Source organism: Salvelinus sp. IW2-2015, unplaced genomic scaffold (genome assembly GCF_002910315.2).
Source record: "Salvelinus sp. IW2-2015 unplaced genomic scaffold, ASM291031v2 Un_scaffold1235, whole genome shotgun sequence".
In the NCBI taxonomy this organism is placed as follows: domain Eukaryota; kingdom Metazoa; phylum Chordata; class Actinopteri; order Salmoniformes; family Salmonidae; genus Salvelinus; species Salvelinus sp. IW2-2015.
In genome coordinates this window covers 142,689-160,168 of record NW_019942790.1, presented here as the reverse complement: position 1 = coordinate 160,168, position 17,480 = coordinate 142,689, and the positions used below count along the sequence as shown (strand labels likewise).

The 17,480-nt window shown below is 44.4% G+C and overlaps 1 pseudogene; it reads right to left on the bottom strand.

Annotated features, from left to right (window-relative positions):
• Positions 1 to 73: 73 nt before the first annotated feature.
• Positions 74 to 12,649, bottom strand: LOC112070147 (nociceptin receptor-like; annotated as a pseudogene).
• Positions 12,650 to 17,480: the final 4,831 nt, after the last annotated feature.

Sequence of the window (17,480 nt, the reverse complement as noted above, 5' to 3'; positions counted from 1 at the left end):
AAATGTTCTTTAGCATCAACAACAAGCTGGCTAGCGTATAAACTGTCTTTAGCATCAACAACAAGCTGGCTAGCATATAAACTGTCTTTAGCGTAAAAAACAAGCTGACTAGCATATAAACTGTCTTTAGCATCAACAACAAGCTGGCTACCATATAAACTGTCTTTAGAATCAACAACAAGCAGGCTAGCATATAAAATGTCGTTAGCATGAACAAAAATAGGTCTAGCATATAAACTGAGTTCATCATCAGCAAATGAATCACACATGAATAAGAATAAATAGCTACGTAAAATGCAGTTCACGAGTAAACATACTGTTACAATCTTCTTGACAGCATCAACCATTTATACAAAAACACTGTTTTGCACTTTTAATAATAWTGGCAATAATTATTTTGCTAGATTTGGATTTTTGATAATATTCTGTTGACATTCAAGTGGTCTGGACATGTAAACTAATGGRAAGACTAGGGTTGCAAAAATTCCAGTAACTTTCCCTGAAATCCCTGGTATTCTATAAAAACCTGGTTAGAAGATTCCCGGAATATCCAACCAGGATTTTCGAAAAACCTGGGAATTTTGGTAAAGCTACCGGAATGTTGTAACCCTTGGAAAGATACTCCCTGTACACGCAGAGTTAACAACACATGTACAGACTCATGGGGTAAATATACACCAATAACATGATTACTAAAGACATACACAAGTTTTACAAGTGTCTTCGATAGATGATTGGAACAATACTTTTACATACTTTTATATAGCATGTCTATATATACAGAGTAACACCACATTATATATACAGAGTAACACCACGTTATATATACAGAGTAACACCGTGTTATATATACAGAGTAACACCATGTTATATATACAGTGCATCCAAAAAGTATTCACACCCCTTGACTTTGTCCACATGTCATTGTGTTACAAAAAGGGACTAAAATTGATTGTTGAAAAGCAGACTGAACCAGGTTTTCCTCTAGGATTTTGCCTGTGCTTAACTCCAACCCATTTATTTTTTATCCTGAAAAACTCCCCAGTCCTTAACAATTACAAGCATACCCAGAACATGGTGCAGCCACCACTATGCTTGAAAATATGGAGTGTTACTCAGTAATGTCATCTATTGGACTTGCCCCAAATATAACATTTTGTATTAAGGACAAAAAGTGATTTGCTTTGCCACATCTTCTGCAGTATTACTTTAGTGCTTTGTTGTAAACAGGATGCATGTTTTGGAATATTTTATTCTGTACAGGCTTCCTTCTTTTCACTCTGTCATTTAGGGTAGTATTGTGGAGTAACTACAATGTTGTTGATCCATCCTCAGTTTTCTCCTATCACAGCCATTAAACTCTGTAACTGTTTTAAAGTCACCATTGGCCTCATGGTAAAATCCCTGAGTGGTTTCCTTCCTCTCCGGCAACCGCGTTAGGGAGTACGCCCGTATCTTTGTAGTGACTGGGTGTATTGATACACCATTCAAAGTGTAATKAATAACTTTACCATGCTCAAAGGAATATTATATTTCTACCAATAGGTGCCCGTCTTCGCGAAGCTTTGGAAAACCTCCCTGGTCTTTGTGGTTGAATCTGTGTATGAAATTCACTGCTTCGACTGAGGGACCTTACAGATCATTGTATGTGTGAGGTACAAAGATGAGGAAGTCCTTAAAAAAAATCATGTTAAACACTATTACTGCACACAGAGTGAGTCCATGTAACTTATTATGTTCCTTTTTGAGCACATTACACAAGGGTTGAATACTTATTGATGTTCCAGCTTTTCATTTTTAATACAGTTTTTTCTTAATTCAAAATACCTAATTCCACTTTGACACTATGGGGTATTGTGTGTGTGAGGCCAGTGACAAAACAATCTCAATTTAATTTTAAATTCAGGCTGTAACACAAGAAAATGTGGAAAAAGTAAAGGGGTGTGACTACTTCCTGAAGGCACTGTATATAGAGGAAAACCATGTTATGTATCCAGGGTAACACCATGTTATGTATCCACGGTAACACCATGTTATGTATCCAGGGTAACACCATGTTATGTATCCAGGGTAACACCATGTTATGTATGCAGGGTAACACCATGTTATGTATCCACGGTAACACCATGTTAKGTATCCACGGTAACACCATGTTATGTATCCAGGGTAATTATTTATTTTATTTTATTTAACCTTTATTTATTAACTAGGCAAGTCAGTTAAGAATAAATTCTTATTTACAATGACGGCCTACACCGCCCAAACCCGGACGRCGCTGGGCCAATTGTRCGCCGCYCTATGGGACTCCCAATCACGGCCGGATGGGATACAGCCTGGATTCAAACAAATTATAGTACAAAATATATTTGCTTCATTTTTAAAGGACGACAAGCAGAAATATTCACACGCGGAACATCAGGCAGCATCATCATCTGCAATTATTTCATTGTAACAATGAACAATAAAGGCTTCAACAAGCAAGTCTCTGTTGTGATGTGTTGCTCGTTCCTACACAACTCCTGCATTCCTACACAACTCCTGCATTCCTACACAACTCCTACATTCCTACACAACTCCTGCATTCCTACACAACTCCTACATTCCTACACAACTCCTGCATTCCTACACAACTCCTGMATTCCTACACAACTCCTGCAAGGTGATACGAAACAAACAAGGAAACGTACAGTACAGCACCATCGAGGACTGACACACTTTATCCAGGATAGTGGATAGTATTTATACAGACTTCGTTTGGTATTTAAGGCCCTGGAATCAGACAAATTGTTTCTCTGGAACAAAATAAAACAGAAATAAACGAATAACATCCAGTTAAAGTAATTACCTACAGCGTAGAAACAGACAAAAAAACATCTGTACAACACAGTGAAAAACTGACAACGACAACATCATTAATCAACCAATCAGAGTTGAGATAAGCGTGAGCAAAAACTGTTGACATTCGCGGAAATGGTCCTTGACGCACACAGACCTAAACTCTGAACGTAATCGACCTGAAAATGATTAACCCAACTAAATAAWGACAACATGACATCCATGTACATAACATCCATGTTCACTGAAGACACAGAGAAGCCCCTTAGTCCCTAGTAGAAGGTCCGTTAGACTACTTGACCCTGCTGTTCGGCCTCCAAACAGCTCTGGCCTAGATCCGGCCCCAACCAGGCCATTCGGACAGTGTCCCTGCCCCTGCCTTGGGCCACCTCCGGTCCTCTTCCTCGGCCTGTCCCTGGGCCGACGTGCTGCTAGAGGGTAGTGATCTGGGTGAGCTCCGTGTTGGAGTTCCCTGTCCCTTGGTGGTGGTTGTTCTGGGGCTCCTGGCAGACCAGGGGCAGCTCCACGCCTAGTCATGCGGGGTTTGTATTCCCGTCCGCCGTCTTGCAATTGTAGGCCACCTCGCGGGCGATGCTCCTCATCCGACCCGACTGCTGCCGGCTGTCCAGGCGGAACGGACCCGGGTGGCAGAACTCCCTGAAGCACCTCTTGAAGTTCTCGTCCAGGAAGGCGTAGAGAACTGGGTTAAGACTGCTGTTGACGTAGCCCAGCGCGATACAGAAGTGCATCAGGGCCATGGTGAGGAGGCTACTCAGGTTGAAGCCCAACGACTGGGCCAGAGCCATGATCTGGACGGGGGTCCAACAGACCACGAAGGCTGCCACGACGACCAGGACCATGCGAGTGATGCGGCGCAGGTTGCGGTCCTTCTCCTTGGAGCCGGACAGGATGCGGACGCTGCGAAGGCGCTTCACCATCAGGCTGTAGCAGACACTGATGATGGCCACCGGGATGAGGAAGGAGAAGAGGAAGACGCAGGTGCCGAACACCGGGTCCCAGTAGCTACGAGGGTCCGGAAGGACTACGATACACTCTACACCTAGGAGGAGGACAGGGCATATGTTAGGGGTTAGGACACGAGGGTTAAGGGTTAGGACATAGGTTAGGGTTACTGTAGGGGTTGGGGTTAGGACACGAGGGTTAAGGGTTAGGACATAGGATAGGGTTACTGTAGAGGTTGGGGTTAGGTTAAGGGTTAGGACATAGGTTAGGGTTACTGTAGGGGTTGGGGTTAGGACACAAGGGTTAAGGGTTAGGACATAGGTTAGGGTTACTGTTGGGGTTGGGGTTAGGACACGAGTGTTGGGACATAGGTTAGGACACACCACCTACAGGGACAGGACACAGAAGAAGACTATTGTCCAATATCTACAAATGTCCAACAGAAATGTGTGTTCTGCTCCCAACCCCACATCCTGTATACACACAATAGGACCATGGTTTAGTACATAGGACCAAGGGTTTAGTACATAGGACTAAGGTTTAGTACATCGGACCAAGGATTAGTACATAGGACCAAGGGTTTAGTACATAGGACTAAGGGTTTAGTACATCGGACCAAGGGATTAGTACATAGACCAAGGGTTTAGTACATAGGACTAAGGGTTTAGTACATCGGACTAAGGGTTTAGTACATAGGACTAAGGGTTTAGTACATAGGACATGGGTTAGTACATAGGACAGGTTTAGTACATAGGACTAAGGGTTAGTACATCGGACCAAGGGATTAGTACATAGGACCAAGGGTTTAGTACATAGGACTTAAGGGTTTAGTACATAGGATCAAGGGTTTAGTACATAGGACTAAGGTTTAGCTTAGTATAGGTTAGTACATAGACAAGGGTTTGTACATAGGACTAAGGGTTTAGTACATAGGACTAAGGGATTAGTACATAGGACCAAGGGATTAGTACATAGGACCAAGGGTTTAGTACATAGGACCAAGGATTAGTACATAGTACCAAGGGTTTAGCAGTTTAGTACATAGGACCAAGGGATTAGTACATAGGACCAAGGGTTTAGCAGCAAGTGTCCAGGGGGAGTTCCCTGACAAGTGGGCGGCCCTTGACAAGGGTGTGTTCCCTGACAAATCCCCTTCTTTCTTCTCATTGGCTCTAAGGCCGACTATATGGCCCCAAGACAGACAGTCCCTTCTCACGAGAGTTAGACTTTTCTTGTCACGCGTAACAAGGAAATGAACAAGAATCAGCTGGAGCTCGTGTACAATGGCGTCACTAAGTACAACAGCCACATAGCACATAATTATGGCTAAACCGCAAGAGAGTGAGGGAGCGCTGCATCAGATGACCTGGCCTCCACATTCACCCGACATCAACCCAACTGAGCTGTTTGGGATGAGAAAAAGCAGCCCACAAGTGCTCAGCATATGTGAACTCCTTCAAGACTGTTGGAAAAGCATTCCTCATTTTATCTGTCCACGTTCAACAACAGAAGAGAGTGTCTTTTTTGGAGTCATTATATCTTCTGTGGTTGACCATAGACAGATAGAATGACTCCCAAATAGACCACTCTATTCTGTGTTGACCATAGGCAGATAGAATGACTCCCAAATAGACCACTCTCTTCTGTTGTTGACCATAGGCAGATAGAATGACCCACAATAGACCACTCTCTTCTGTTGTTGACCGTGGACAGAGGAATGACTCTCAAATAGACACTAACTTCTGTTGTTGACCATAGACAGATAGAATGACTCCCAAATAGACCACTCTCTTCTGTTGTACCGTGGACAGATAGAATGACTCTCAAATAGACAAACCTAACTTTTTGTTGACCATAGACAGATAGAATGACACCCAAATAGACCACTCTCTTCTGTTGTTGACCATAGACAGATAGAATGGCTCTTCAAATAGACCACTCTCTTCTGTTGTTGACCATAGACAGATAGAATGACTCTCAAATAGACCACTCTCTTCTGTTTGTGACCATAGACAGATAGGATGACTCCCAAATAGACCACAACTTCTGTTGTTGACCATAGACAGATAGAATGACTCTCAAATAGACACTAACTTCTGTTGTTGACCATAGACAGATAGATGACTCCCAAATAGACCACTCTCTTCTGTTGTTGACCATAGACAGATATAATGACTCCCAGATAGACCACTCTCTTCTATTGTTGACCATAGACAGATAGAATGACTCCCAAATAGACCACTCCTATTGTTGACCATAGACAGATAGAATGACTCTCAAATAGACACTGAAATAGACACTCTTCTGTTGTTGATGCCTTTTCACTCACCAAATAAAACAAATCAGCGTATAAATAAATGATATAACAACAATCCAAAATACACTAAAAACTCAACACCTTGGGTTGAAGAGCTGTCCACAAGCTTTTAATTCTGTTTTTCCCCGGGTATAATCACTTTGACTGTGACATCTGACAGCCTGCCTTTTAAATCCAAGGAGCTGAGAACTCTTGACAGCCCAATAGCTCTGTAATACGAAACACAATTCAGTTTTTACACCCTGGCTGGCGCAGCTGAGCCTGGATCAATAAATACAACTTCACAAGAGATTCAAGTTCATATTTTTTTTTTTTAAGAACCACTTGTCATTGGTGTGAAGAAGAAACCTCTCTCTCTCTCTCTCTCTCTCTCTCTCTCCTCTCTCTCTCTCTCTCTCTCTCTCTCTCTCTCTCTCTCTCTCGCTCTCTCTCTCTCTCTCTCTCTTCTCTCTCTCTCTCTCTTCTCTCTCTCTTCTCTCTCTCTCTCTCTCTCTCTCTCTCCTCTTCTCTCTCTCTCTCTCTCTCTCTCTCTCTCTCTCGTGGATTGTTAAGATGCTCGCAAATCCAGTTCAAAGCTTCTATCTAGGGTGCATCCCAAATGGAAACCTATTCCTATAATGTGCACTACTTTAGTGCCCTTGTCAGAGGTAGTGCACTAAATAGGGAATATGGTTTCATTTGGACACAGGCGCTCGTCTACAGTACATTGCATTAAACTGTCTTGCCCACTCTATAGTTCATTCACCCGAACCTGAATGTCTTCCTACCCTTTAGGATTATTATTAACACGCTGGCGTTGTTAATAATAAATAGCAGAATAATAACTGCAGATTAAATAATGCTGATATTGAAAAAACATACACCCAAGGTAGGCTACTGCCCCTTTAAGAGCAAGAATGGATTTAATACCATACAGTGTGATTCTCACCAAATATATTGTCTTTCACACTATTCTAACTCCACAATCAATAAACAATGTTTATTATTCTGCTATTTCTGCTGTTACCAATAATTGTACATGTTAATAGCATCTTCTGATTACAATTAGTTCAAAGATGAGACAATAATTCTAATCTATTAGCTTGGCTCTCTAGCTGAGGGTTATAACAGTTAGTCTAGTGTGAGGGGTTATAACAGTATCTAGTGTGAGGGTTATAACAGTAGTCTAGTGTGAGGGGTTATAAACAGTAGCTAGTTTGAGGGTTATAACAATAGTCTAGTGTGAGGGGTTATAACAGTAGTCTAGTGTTGAGGGTTATAACAGTAGTCTAGTGTGAGGGTTATAACAGTAGTCTAGTGTGAGGGTTATAACAGTAGTCTAGTGTGAGGGTATAACAGTAGTCAGTTTGAGGGGATAACAGTAGTCTAGTGTGAGGGGTTATAACAGTAGTCTAGTGTGAGGGTTATAACAGTAGTCTAGTGTGAGGGGTTATAACAGTAGTCTAGTGTGAAGGGTTATAACAGTAGTCTAGTGTGAGGGTTTATAACAGTAGTCTAGTGTGAGGGGTTATAACAGTAGTCTAGTGTGAGGGGTTATAACAGTAGTCTAGTGTGAGGGTTATAACAGTAGTCTAGTGTGAGGGTTATGACAGTAGTCTAGTGTGAGGGTTATAGCAGTAGTCTAGTTGAGGGGTTATAACAGTAGTCTAGTGTGAGGGGTTATAACAGTAGTCTAGTGTGAGGGTTATAACAGTAGTCTAGTGTGAGGGGTTATGTGATAGTCTAGTGTGAGGTTATAACAGTAGTCTAGTGTGAGGGGTTATAACAGTAGTCTAGTGTGAGGGGTTATAACAGTAGTCTAGTGTGAGGGTTATGACAGTAGTCTAGTGTGAGGGTTATAACAGTAGTCTAGTGTAGGGGTTATAACAGTAGTCTAGTGTGAGGGTATAACAGTATCTAGTGTGAGGGTTATAACCTTCCTTTTCTCTCATCCTTTCTCCTAATAGTTATTCTCTTCTTTTCTCCCCCCCTCTCCTCCTCTCTCCCACCCACATCCTCACTCCCACCCCTCCTCTCCTCCTCTCTCCCACCCCCCATACTCTCTCCCACCCCCTCCCTCTCCCACCCCTCCCTCTCCACCCCTCCTCCTCCTCCCCTTCCATCCCCTCCTCTCCACCTCCTCTCCCACCCCCTCCTCCTCTCCTCCTCTCTCCACCCCCTCCTTCCCTCCTGCTCTCTCCACCCCTCCTCCTCTCTCCCACCCCTCCTCTCCTCCTCTCCTCTCCACCTCTCTCCACCCCTCCCTCCCCTCCTCTCCTCCTCTCTCCCACCCCCCTCCTCTCCTCCTCTCTCCCACCCCTCCTCCCTTCCCCTCCTCCTCTCTCTTTACTATGATCTATATAGAAGAACTTCTTATCTTCTAACGCAGCGTTTCCCAAACTCGGTCCTGGGGCCCCCTGGATGCACGTGTTGGTTTTTGGCCCTAACACGACACAGTTGATTCAAATGATCAAAGCTCGATGGTTAGTTGATTATTTCAAATGAGCTGTGTAGTGTGTAGTGCTCCCCCAAAAAACCAAAACATGCCCCATTTGGGGGGGGGGGGGGTCCCTGTTCTAACGACTCTTGTGTCACGCCCTGACCATAGTTTGCTTTTATGTTTCTATGTTTTGTTTGGTCAGGGTGTGATCTGAGTGGGCATTCTATGTTGTATGTCTGGTTTGTATATTTCTATGTGTTTGGCCTGATATGGTTCTCAATCAGAGACAGGTGTTTTGCGTTGTCTCTGATTGGGAACCATATTTAGGTAGTCTGTTTTGTATTGTGAGTTGTGGGTTATTGTCTATGTCATTTTAGCACAGTGTTTATATAGCAGTCACATTCGTCTTATTCGTTTTGTTGTTTTTGTTTAATTTTCTTCATTAAAAKATAGWAGAATGTATTCAAACCACGCTGCGCTTTGGTCCGCTTCTTACGACGTTCGTGACATCTTGTGTGTCTTGTGATGATGTCACAGAGCAAAACATGTACTGTACGTGTTTGGCAGTCTTTTGGGTCATAATAATAGTTTGTAGCTAGACTCATAGACTAGAGCTCGAACACACAATGTTTAAAAATAGTTTCGAAGTCCAAAAACGCTACGGTGGGACTCTATGCCATTGAAACAGACACAGTGCTTTCGGAAAAGCATACAGACCTGTTGACTTTTTCCACATTATATATTACAGACTTATTCTATAACTGATCATCCCTCAGAAATCTACACACAATACCCCATAACGACAAAGGGAAAACAGGAAAACATTATTTACATAAGTATTCAGACCCTTTGCTAGGAGACTTGAAATTGAGCTCAGGTGCATCCTGTTTCCATTGATCATCGTTGAGATGTTTCTACAACTTGATTGTAGTCCACCTGTGGTAAAATCAATTGATTGGACATGATTTGGAAAGGCACACACCTGTCTATATAAGGTCCCACAAGCCATGCGATTGAAGGAATTGTCTGTAGAGCGCCGAGACAGGATTGTGTTGGCACAAATCTGGGGAAGGGTACCAAAACATTTCTGCAGCATTGAAGGTCCCCAAGAACACAGTGGCCTCCATCATTCTTAAATGGAAGAAGTTTGGAACCACAAAGACTCTTCCCAGAGCTGGCCACCCGGCCAACCTGAGCAATCGGGGGAGAAGGGCCTTGGTCAGGGAGGTGACCAAGAACCCGATGGTCACTCTGACAGAGCTCCAGAGTTCCTCTGTGGAGATGGGAGAACCTTCYAGAAGCACAACCATCTCTGCAGCACTCCACCAATCAGGCCTTTATGGTAGAGTGGCCAGACGGAAGCCATTCCTCAGTAAAAGGCACGTGACAGCCCGCTCGGAGTTTGCCAAAAGGCACCTAAAGACTTTCAGACCATGAGAAACAAGATTCTCTGGTCTGATGAAACCAAGATTTAACTCTTTGGTCTGAATGCCAAGCGTCACGTCTGGAGGAAACCTTGCACCATCCCTACGGTGTAGCATGGTGGTGGCAGCATCATGCTGTGGGCATGTTTTTCAGCGTCAGGGACTGGGAGACTAGTCAGGATCGAGGGAATGATGAACAGAGCAAAGTACAGAGAAATCCTTGATGAAAACCTGCTCCAGAGCACTCAGGACCTCAGACTGGGGCGACTGTTCACATTCCAACAGTACAACGACCCTAAGCACACAGCCAAGACAACGCAGTACTGGCTTCGGGACAAGTCTCTGAATGTCCTTGAGTGGCCCAGCCAGAGCCTGGACTTGARCAAGATCTAAGATCTCTGGAGAGACCTGAAAATAGCAGTGAAGCAATGCTTCCTCAAACTGGTACCTCTAACAGTCTGATGTTTAATTCATTGTCTTAAAATATGCTTGTGAATCATTAATGAGTTCTCTATGAGCCCTGCAGGGACTGGGTCTACAGACTATAGAGATATCACATTCAGCCTACAGTGCTCCCTCTTTCTCTCTCCCTCTCTCTCCCTCTCTCTCTCTCTCTCTGTTCCTCTCTCCCTCTCTCTCTCTCTCTCTCTCTCTCTCTTACTGCCTTCTTCCTCTCTCTCTCTCTCACTATTATTATTCTTTCTCTGCCTTATCTTCCTGTCTTCCGTCCTCTGTTCCATGGAAGGGCTACACCTGTTCTCCTCTTTGTGGCTTATTTGAAAGGTGGAGCGAGACACAGGACGGTGTAGCTTCTCTTCAAATGTGTCTTGGTGTTGTTGCACTGAAACAGACGGTTAAACAGTCTCTACTCCACTGAACCTTAATGGTAAGGAATTTACTCACATGTCTTGTAGCTGCTAGTGACCTTTTTCACTCAGTACTGTATCATGTCACTATCTCATCAACACTAAATACACACCCACACGCCACACGCACAAGCGCGTTGGTGTGTGCGTGTGGTGTGTTTTTGGATACCTTCAAGGTATAGGGCCTTGAGGCGGAGTGCTTGTGATTGGATGACCCCTTGAGAATCATATCTCAACACAACTTGCAATTTACACCCCTATGTAACCTAAGCACCACTGATATTACTCCCCCTAGTTAACACAGGCGACCCATCCGTTCTACTCCCCCTAGTAACCAAGACATACCAACATTGGCTACTCCACTAGAACCAGATCTCACATTGACCAACCTTCCCCCAACGAGTAACCAGAACCACATGACACCTCCCCTTAGTACCAGGGACCATCATCGACACACTCTCCCTAGCGTAAAAGAGACCACTCATGAACAAACTCCCCTTAGTACACCGACCACAATGGACACTGCGCCCCTGTAACGGTACCCATGAGCCCCCCCTTAGATTACCAGACAACATGACACTCCCCCTTGTAACCAAGACCACATGACACTCCCGCCTAGTAACCAGACCTACATGACCCATCCCCCCCTTAGTTACCAGACAACATGACACTCCCCCTTGTAAGCCAGACCACATGACACTCCCCCTAGCTTAATAAAACCCAGAACCACATGACACTTCCTCTTATAGTAACCGAAGACAACATGACACTCCCCTAGTTACCAGACCACATGAACACTCCCCTAGAACCACACACGACACCCCCAGACATCATGACCACACCACTACCCACCCTAGAACCAGACCACAGACCATCCCTCCTAGTAACCAGACCACATGACAACTCCCCTAGTAACCAGACCACATGACACTCCCCTTAGTAACCAGACCACATGACACATCCCCTATTAACCAGAACACACATGATACCCCTCCTAGACTCACCAGAACCAGACACCATGATATCCCTCTAGCTGACCAGCGAGACCACTGCACTCAGACTACTCTCCTCTAAGTGACCCAGGAGGAACCCAGACACCATGATACTCCCTCTAGCTGACCCAGGAGGAACCAGACACCATGATACTCCTCTAGCTGACCCAGGAGGAACCAGACACATGATACTCCTCTAGCTGACCCAGGAGGAACCAGACACCAATGATACTCCCTCTAGCTGACCAGGAGGAACCAGACACCATTGATACTCCCTCTAGCCGTTACGCAGGAGGAGCCAGACCTGCAGCTATAATGAGTACAGTAGATGACTATCAAAACAGGGATGGACGTGAGGGAGTGAGGGATTGAGGGAGTGAGGGAGGGACGAGGAGGGGGGAGGTGACGTGGAGGAGGAGGAGGGAGAGGGAGGAGGGAGGGAGAGGAGGGAGGGGGGAGGGATGGAATGGAATATCTGAATAGATAATTTGGACGTCAATCTGACAGTAGAACAGATAAATCAGACTTGATAATGAACCAACTAAATCCACTTTTCTGTTGTTTCAACCTACAGGACAGCAGAACAGAAAGACAGACAGACAGAAAGACATAGACGACGAACAGACCCAATATAACCTACTGTTATGTTCAACTCCACATCTCCCAACACCATGGCGGTACCCTATCGCCGACGCCAGGACCCACACCACAGATGTTGACCACCTTGGCCTTGGTGGGGCTTCTTCATGTCCAGGGCCTTGACCGGATGGCCAACCGGCCAGCGTAGCGATCCACATGCTCATCACGGTCAGAGTAAATGTATGGTGAACCATGTTGTTAGTAGTCGATGGAGACCACAGGCCTTGCAGAGAGGCGTTACCGAACGGCCAGAAGCCCAGGAACAGTCTGTTCCTGGAATGTGATAAGGTAGCAGAGAACCAAGGAGTCAGCCAGGCCAGGTTAAATATGTAGATGTTGGTGGCTTGTCCTCATCTTAGTGTACTGTGGAGAAGAGGAGAGAGGGGGAGGACGAGGGGTAAAGTGAGGAAGAGGAAGACGAGAGGGAATATAGGAGAAGAGGATGAGGAGAGGGTGAGGATGGAGAAGGCAGGTAGGAGGGACCGGGGGGGGGTAGAGCGGGGAGGGGAAGCGGAGGGATGAGAGCGATGAGCGCTGGCACAGGCGCGACGGAGGGAGGAGAGGGGAAACGCAGAGGGGAACGATTGACGGGGAGAACGGCAGAGCGAGGAGGGGAGGAGGGGAAGAGATGCGAGATCTGGAGAGAGAAAGAGAAGGAGAGGGGAGGAGAGGAAGAGGGGGACTAAGAGAGGAGAGGAGAGATAAGAGAGCGATGAGGGGAGTGAGAATCGAGATGAGTTAAAGAGTGAGAGCAGGATGGGGAGAGAGGGAGGGAAGGAAGAGACGGGAAAGAGGTAGAAGAAGACGCGAAGGAGGGGCGAGGACGTAAGGAGGAGAAGGGATCGGGAGAGAGAGGGTAGTGAGATGAGAGTCTGGGAGGAGATGAGGTAGTTGAGCATGGATGGGGAGATTGAGATGTGAGGAGGAAAGAGGCGCGCAGGAGAGAGGAGGATGCAGTCGGATGCAAGTGAGGGGTGCAGTATGGAGAGAGGGAAGATGAGAGGGAAGGATGTGATGAGTGGGGAGGGAAATCTCAGGAGGAGAGAGGGGTGCAGTGAGATGTATAGATGAGGAGGGAGATTAGATGGGGGGAGGAAAGTAGGGTGGCGGGCAATGGGGGAGAGGTATGCATACGGGTGATTGGATTGTGACCTCACTAGAGATAGTTTTCCTTTTAAAAGTAAAGAGTGTGTATACATCAAGCCCATTTTATTTTGTTCAACACTAGCAACACTTGTAACTGTCAGTCTTGTTTCTCCTGCTGTGGTCTTGTCTGGCTCCAAGTCATTGTCCAAACTTCAACCGTCTCGTTGACAATCTTCATGTTCATTCTTTCCTTACCAGGTGATAAAAAACCTTCACACACACAGTCGACTCCTGCTTTCAAATCTCAAAATCGGAACGATCGCTACAAGGTGTTCTACTTCTGCTACAGCAACAATAAAGATGAATGGATACCATGCTGTGGTATAATAATTCAATACACAGACTTCCTGTTACATAAGAAGTGGTGGATTTTATTTTAAAGCCTCTTGTTGTATACCAAGGGGCAGAAATCCCCTGAATCAACACAACCCATCAGATCATGAATATGGATAATATTATCCAGAAGGATTGAAAAGCCCTTACGAACGTGTGTCCACTATAAATATTCACTGGTAAGTAGGTTCTATATGGTCTCATCTGAGCTGTCTAGCTATCAATACTTACTGGAATCAATCATGTGGTTCCAAAATCTTCTCGTCCGAGAAACCCGCATAACCTGCAGTGGTCTTCCACATCTTTATTATAAACGTCGAAATCCCATCCCCCCCCTTTCCCTCTCCTCTCCTCCCTTCCTCCCTCTCTTTTCTCCTCATCTTTCCCCTTCCTCTTCTTTCTCCATCTCACTTCTCTTTTCTTTCTTCTTTCCTCCTCCTCTATTATTTTCCTCTCTCTTTCTCGCTATCTCTTCCCTCTCCTCCTTCTCTCTCTCTTCTCTCCCTCTCTCTCTCCCCTCTTCTCCTCTCTCTCTCTTCCTCCTCCTTCCCTTCCTCTCCTCTCTTCGTCTCCTTCTCTTCTTCTCTCTCTCCTCTTCCTTTCTCCTTTCCTTCCTCTTCCTTCCTTCTCCTCTCCTCTTTCCTCTTCCTCTCTCTTCCTCTCTCTCTCTCCTCTCCTCTCTCTCCTCTCCTCTTCCTCTCCCTCCTCCCTTCTCCCCTCTCCCCCTCTTCTCATCTCTTGTCTTCTTCCTCGCCTCCCTTCTCCTTCCATTCTCCTCCCTCTCTCTCTGCCCCTCTCCTGTCTTCCTCCTCCCTCCCTCCCCCCCTCCCTTTCCTCCCCTTCTCCTCCTCTCCTCCCTACCGCTCCCCCTTTCCTCCCTCTCTCTTTCTCCTGCCACCACTCTGTCTTCTCTCTCCCCCTCTCCTCCCTCCCTCCTCTACACCGCTTCAACACATTTTGAAGATTTGCAGAGAGTCTCTTCTACAGAGAGAATATTTAATGTCTGCTCTGCATCCCCCTTTTTTTTGAGAGTATCTATATGAGTCTCGTCTCTACGCAGCCTGACTACGTACACACTGCACTGGGCGAAACGGGGTCAATACCAGAGGATACCTCTATCTATATATTTCCAGATAGCTGACATTTTATTAAATAAAAGGAGTAGACATTCTCCAGATACTCATGTCCTTAATTTCATATGCAGAGCTGGGATATTCTCTGTAATGGGACAGCTTCCTACATGCATCCAATCCAGACCTCAGAAATGCCCCTACTACTGTATTGCTCAACCCTAATGGATTTGTTCTCTGTCCCTTGGAAGCAGCTTGGGAAATGGTCCAGGAACAAAGGACAATGCCCAAGGACGAGTTAGCCCTTCCCTCTCTGAGGGGCCAGCATGTATCTCTCTGTTACAGTATCCAGAGGACTGACTATTGTGATAGAATAAGGCTATAGTATTCACGTCTGCTATCGATCTGAAACGTGTTCACTGAGGATATATAACGCTGATGCTATCTGTATTGATGTCAGTGACGGTCAGTGACGTCTATGATGAGAGAGGACTATTTTGTTTCTCTCGTGAGCACGGCCTTATTTCTATTGCAGCCATATTGGATGACTGTCCTTCATTTTCCATTCAGCCAACTCAATGTAACAGCGTTCGGTTTAGGCTACTTACATGATACTCAACATTTGTTGTCCCTATACCCATCACGAGGTTGCTACAACCTAGCCAATGAATGAACGTTTATAACGTAGGTGCACACAGGTTTGAGAGAAAAAAATTGAGGTGACAGAAAGTGACACGTGGACAGACTGTGAGTGACACATTCATTACCGCCTTGCAAACTCTTGTCTGCATCTAGCTGATCTAGGGTGTAACCATTAGTCCAACAGTTGCAAACAAGAGTTTCTATTGGACAAAATTCCATTTTTTTTATCACCGTTTCATTTGCTTCCGTTTAAGAAACGTTTTTCTACAAAATTGCCGGAATGAATACACCCCTKATCACGCATGAACACAGTTCACTTTCATAATCCACGTTGTATTCATTCTATCCTCTATGCACTCTCCTCCTCTCACCTTTTYCCTTCGTTTGTGGACTTCAATGAACAACACATCAGCTGTGTGTGACCAGGCGGAAAAACCTGTCCAAACCATGTCATAACCGCTACACACAGCCTACATCGTTGTCCCCATATTAACTAAAGTAACGTCCTAGTCAACATAGCTAATATAACTAACGCGTTAGTAAACCCGCTACAATCATGTACTAACGTTACAGTTGTATAGTCAGTAAGCAGTCAGACCGGTGGGCCCCGGTGGCAATAAATTAATAAAACCAAAAGCTTACCTTAACTTGAAAGAGTTCCAGTGTTGTGTGGGATAGTCATAGCCAGCTAGCTAACATAGCATCCCTCTGTTTGAGCCAGGTGTTTGAGTAACTAAACTAGCTAGTCGCATTTGCGGGCTAAGTAAGTGAAACTGGAAGTGAAAAGAATGAGAAATGTCTCTCTCTCTCTCTTGATTCTCCTTCCTTTTTGAAGAAATTAATTTGTTGAAAACTATTCAACTACTGTCTTTCTCTCTCTTTGAGTCAACTAGTCATCACATTTTATGCACTGCAGTGCTAGCTAGATGTAGCTTATGCTTTCAGTACTATATTTATTCTCTGATCCTTTCATTGGGTGGACAGTTCATGCTGCAAGAGCTCTGATAGGTTGGAGGACGTCCTCCGGAAGTTGTCATAATTACTGCGTACATCTAAGGAAGGGGTTGAGAACCAACCCGAGCCTCCTAGGTTTTGTATTGATGTGCTTTGGAAATAGCGACTTGGAAAAAATATGACGATGTTTGACTTTCCGTGCCTTGTAGCCTACTACTGAATATGGTGTAAATGCAAACTCAGATACGTCACCTTCGTGTGAAGAAGCACCATCAGCGCCTGAACAGGTAAAATAATTTGGGAGCTGGACATTAACAGAAAATAAAACCCTCAGACCTCAAACCTGCCATGTTTGTTATGTTTGTTATGTTTGTTACGTTTGTTACGTTTGTTACGTTTGTTATGTTTGTAATGTTTGATAAGTTTGTTATGTTTGTTATGTTTGTTATGTTTGATAAGTTGTTTGTTATGTTTGATAAGTTGTTTGTTATGTTTGTTATGTTTGATAAGTTGTTTGTTATGTTTGATAAGTTGTTTGTTACGTTTGTTACGTTTGTTATGTTTGTTATGTTTGATAAGTTTGTTACATTTGATAAGTTGTTTGTTATGTTTGTTATGTTTGATAAGTTGTTTGTTATGTTTGTTATGTTTGTTACATTTGATAAGTTGTTTGTTATGTTTGTTATGTTTGATAAGTTGTTTGTTATGTTTGTTATGTTTGTTATGTTTGATAAGTTGTTTGTTATGTTTGTTATGTTTGATAAGTTTGTTATGTTTGTTATGTTTGATAAGTTGTTTGTTTTGTTTGATAAGTTGTTTGTTATGTTTGTTATGTTTGTTACATTTGATAAGTTGTTTGTTATGTTTGTTATGTTTGTTA